The sequence below is a fragment of the Chrysemys picta genome, chromosome 1 (genome assembly GCF_011386835.1).
Source record: "Chrysemys picta bellii isolate R12L10 chromosome 1, ASM1138683v2, whole genome shotgun sequence".
In the NCBI taxonomy this organism is placed as follows: Eukaryota; Metazoa; Chordata; order Testudines; family Emydidae; genus Chrysemys; species Chrysemys picta.
This window is the reverse complement of record NC_088791.1, coordinates 302628385-302633539: the sequence shown is the minus strand read 5'-3', so window position 1 is coordinate 302633539 and position 5155 is coordinate 302628385.

The window sequence follows — 5155 nt, the reverse complement described above, 5'->3', positions numbered from 1 at the left end:
GCTATGAAATACTGGACAAAGAGCTGCTCACCATAAAAACTCAATTGTACTTCTCCAGCTTAATTCAATCCACTGTGCGATCCTAGCTGCTTTTTTGCCACCTTTGATTCAATGCTTAAGCCTTCCATTCTTCCTGCCTCCACTTCTCTCTCCACACGGGATCTCACCAATTTCTTACAAGGAAAAATTTGACAGACTATAATGTGATCTTCTGCTTCCCCTTCCCCTCCTACAACTCTCTCCTCCTTCTTCCCATCACAAATGCATAAGTTTCTCATCTCCTCTCCTCCTCTAAACCCTTCACTTGCCCCAGCTATCCATCCCATCCCATCTCTCATCCCACTCCAGTATTCTTCTCCTTAACCTCTCACTCTCCTCTGACTCTTTCCCCTCAAATTACAAACAGGCTTTAGTCTTGTCAATTAAAAAAAAAAACCACCATCTCCAATGACCTCCCCATGTGCCTTCTCCCTTTAAATCTAAACTCCTTGGTCACACTGTCTACAATTACTGTCTGTAACTCCTCTTCTCTAATTCCATCCTAAACCCTTCCCAATCTGGGTTCTAACCTTCACAGTCCACTAAAACTACTCTCACCAAAGTCTCTAATGATCTCTTCCCAGCCAAAGTTCAGAATCAATACTCCATCCTCATCCTCCTTGACATGGTAACAGCTATTATCACACTCTACGGCTACCCCCTGACACTTCTCGAAATTGTCTCTTTCCTTGGCTTCCATGAGTCTGTGCTCTCCTGGTTCTCCCCCTACCCCGCTAATTGCTCCTTCTAAGTGTCCTTTGGAAGATCTTCCTCTTCCCGCTTCAACTTTCAGTGGAGATTCCACAGGGCTCTATCCTTGGTCCCCTTCTCTTCTCCTGATCTGGCACAAGGACCTTGTCTCTGGGTAAATCTCATCCACAAACAGATATCCAACAACTATCTCTTTAGACTGAAATCTTGGCCTGTCTCTCTGACATCTCCTTGTGGATGTCTAGCCGTCAATTTAAGTTCAATATGGCTAAAAGATTGATCAGCTCTTCATACCTTCCCTTCACCCCCAACCTCTCCTCACTTTCTCCTTTCTCAAGCACGTCTCACTGTGGATAACATCAGCATCCTGCTTATCACTAAGGCACAGAGCTGTCCCTTGGGTATGGCAAATTGGAGCGACTTCCCTGGGCCCCATGCTCTGGGGGCCCCCATGCTTCTATACATTCATAAGGAGGTGGGCGGGAAGGTGAGGTGGGAGGGGTGAGGAGGTGAATGGGGAGGCGAACAGCTAGCAGCAGGCAGGTGGGGGGGGGGGGTGAGGAGGAGCCCCCCTACCAGAACCTCCCCCTCACCTCAGCACCTCCTGCCCAATGGTGGGCGCCACCAATCAGCACTTCCCCCTCCCTCCCAGCGCCTACCGGCTGGCGCGGATCAAATGTTTTGCGGCATTAGGAGGTTCTGGGGGAGAGGGGAGAGGAGCGAGGGCGCAGCATGCTCGGGGAAGGGGACGCAAGAAAGCCTAAGAATTTATGGTGTTTATAGCTTATAGCGTGAGTGCAAATGCTCTTCTTTGGAGTTATACATTTTTTTGTAAAGGTTATTTTTGTTTAATGAGTCACAAATCCATAAAATCAACTCTATGGTATTTAGTGGATGCCAGATAAAGCAAACAGAAAAGAAATATTGAAGTCTTTTATAGCATTAGGAATAAACTATTTGGCTGTAAAGGAGACTGGTAGGGATTCAGTATAATGAACCAAAGAACATATCACTGGGTTTGTTTAATTAGTGTACTGAGTCCTTCGTGGTACAATCTCATCTTGATGGGCTCTCACACAGCATTTATGTCCATCTTTGCCATGAGAAATTATGCTTTTCACTCTCCATTAGAACTTGTATGTGAAACTTACCCATATATAGAGTGGAAGCACAAGGCCTATGCACAATTTAAATCTGATTTAGAGCTAAAATGCTCAAAAAGTTGACATTTCAACCAATTTTTGGTTAAATATTTAACTTTTTGCCAAAAACCTCTCAAAATCTTTTACAAATTTAATTGACATTTTTCATGTTTTTGACAATTGAAAAGTTCGTTGACATTTTGACTTTTTAAAAAATTTCAAAAGTTTGAAAAAACAGTAGAAGATTTTGAAAGTTTCCAGTGAAACTTTTTACTGTTGGTTTGTGTGGGGAGGAAAGAAAGGGTTTCTGACTAGTTCTCAATCAGTTTTCCAGACGTAATTTATTTATAAGTGATCTATAGGTCTAGAGCTAGCCCTGTATCAAGGTGAATTTCAGCCTGTAAGAGTATGTGGGGGGTCAGGCTTATTTAAATATGCCAGTGAGGATGGGCCATACTGTACATCACAGTTCCGTGTTGAGCCATTACTATCATACTAACATTTAATTTATCATTACCTATGACTATACTGCTTTATAACTTTGATTTCACTTCAACTATGTGAAAATATTGAAGTAAAATAAATAAAATGTGAGGAAGGACGAGAGCTTATGAGTCAATGAGCTCTAGTGATTGGAGTGGAGGAATGGGGATCAAATATTTTTTCCTTTCCATTATTGATTTGCTGTGAGATCATGGAAGTCACTTAGGCCAATCTTTACAAATGGGTATGCGTGAAATCAGTGACAAAAGGCCATGATTAGGGCTGGTCAGGTGTGTATTTGTTTCAAAGAAACTTTTATTGAAAAAGTTTTTCATGTCCAGAATGAAATCTCTAGCTGGATGGACAGATTAATGGAGTTCTCCCTGCCTTCCTCCCCTCCCCCCCCATCCCCCCACATACACTTCAGTGGAACTATTCATGTACTTAAAGCTATGTAGGATCAGGTCCCAAGCACAGAATTTGGCCTTCAGAATGGAAAGTAGCTGGGAGAAGAATGCTCAAAAGGAGTTAGGCTCCTAACTTCCATATGGGAGTTACAAGCTGAGATAACTCCTTTCGAGCATTTAGCCCTGGAGGATTTGCAATGTTTGTTTAAATTTTATGATAGTGATTATGTACTGTTCAAATGTCCACCACAGGTGAGAAAGAGATGGGGTGGCCTAGTAGATAGAACTGGAATAGGACTTAAGTTCTACTCCTAGTTTTACCTCTTGCTTGCTGGGTGATCTAGGCAAATCACTTCATCTTTCTGTTCCTGTTTCCTCATCTGAACATAGAGATAATGATACCAGTCTCCTATGTGAAGTGCTTTGAGATCTGCTCATGATAATATATAGGTATTATTACAATATTTATTATTAAACATTTTAATCTAACTAAATATTTTCAGTAAGTAGAAATAGAAGACATTTTGTGAATGTTTTGTATGGTGAATTTTTGCCATTTTCATCAGGTAATTTATTAGACATATTTTGTAGTAGTTCACCAGCTTTATAGCTTGTCATAGACATCATCTGGCAAATAATAGAAACATTTATTGAATAATTCATTTGCTAAATATTTTTGAGTATTTATCCAGTACTAACTGTAAACAGCTTTGAAAAAATTGCAAGCAGAATAACATACATAGTACTAATCTTAATTAAATTATGATGCTTTACATTTTTGTTGTTTGTTGTCTCGTTTTATAAAAAAAAGGTATTTTTTGAAAGGTCTCTGTATAATGTCATACTAAGAACTGCAGTAATACGTTGGCACAGTGGCAATCTTGGGAAAGTCTCTGTAATTCCCATGACACAAATAGGATTTCAATGAAATGGAATGAAAAATCCAAGAAATAATGCAAACCGTATTTCTTCATAAACTGGAGGCCTAATCTCTTTAAAATAATGTTATACTGTAGAATACTTTCAAAAAAAGTCCATAGAGAATAACTTATGGAACGTTTTTGATGAGATATTGTGTTGGTCTTTATAAAACACCAAAATGGAAAGTTCGTAGCATAGATTTTAAGGCCAGAAGGGACCACCACATCATCCTGCACGGCTATGTCTACACTGCACGCTAGGGCTGTGATTCCTCTGCTTGTGTATACACACTTGTGCTAGCTCTCTTTAAGCTAGTGAGAATATAAGTAGTATTGTACATGGGTAACAGCAGCGGAGCGGAGCTGAGCTGGGCCAAGTGCATGCCAACCAGTTTGAGGAGGGCTTGTATTCAGCACGGCTCAGCCATGCGTCCATGCTAGCTCAATGAGAGCTAGTGCAAGTATGTGTACCCGAGCAGGGGAGTCACACCCTTATCTCATAGTGCAGACATAGCCTATTAATTAAGTGACAAATACCTAGATGATCCTAGCAAGTGTCCTGTGCCCTATGCTGCAGAGAAAGCAAAAAAAAAAAAAAAAAAGCCCATGGGCACTACCAATCTGACCTGGGGGGAAATCTCTTCCCACTCCCCCCTCTCCCAGCATGAGGGCCAGTAGACTGCCAAAGTTTACTCTTCTCAGGCCTAACCTGGGATCTAAGGGTGGGTATACTAATTGCTAACACCTTAACCATGCTAGCCTAGGCAGGAAGGGTGAGAGAAATGGTTGTCCACAGACTGAGGCTGGCACACTGATTGAACAAGACACAGAAAGCATGCTGCTGCCTCATCCTAAGATGGTGGTAACTGGGCTGAATGGAGCTCACTAAAGCTTGCAAGGAAATATTAGGCAATGGAAATATGCAGATAGGTCTTTTTCGTTTTATGCCTTTGCTCTGTGTGCTTCGTACCATTGTTCTGATGCTGTTTTTGAGTCACTTTAATCAACTAGTTGGTCCCAGGCTCTCAGAGGGCTTGCAGGTGCCAAAATCAGATGGGCCTGTTTCATTATTATGTTGGAAAACAGGGAGGCTGCAGCCTAGAGACCCAGTCTAAGTGTGGTTAGTACCACATAGTTACACCCAAAGAGGGTAAAGGTAACCAGAGTACCCCTGAGGTCCTAAATTGCAGCTTGCCCAATAATCATGACAATTTTATATTTGCATAATGATCACATTTTTCTTTCACTGAAAACACATCTTCCTACTGACTTAAGTGAGCCAACAATCACACTTTATATCCTAGCCTTGCAGGAGGGTGTATTTGATGATCTGTCGGGTCTGTTCCAGGACCTGATTTCAGTCCTAAGTTCCTTCTTCTTTCCACATTTTCAGCTTTGTATTTTCTTTCATGCTACTCTATATGTTCAGAAGAATATCCCACATGCTTCCCCA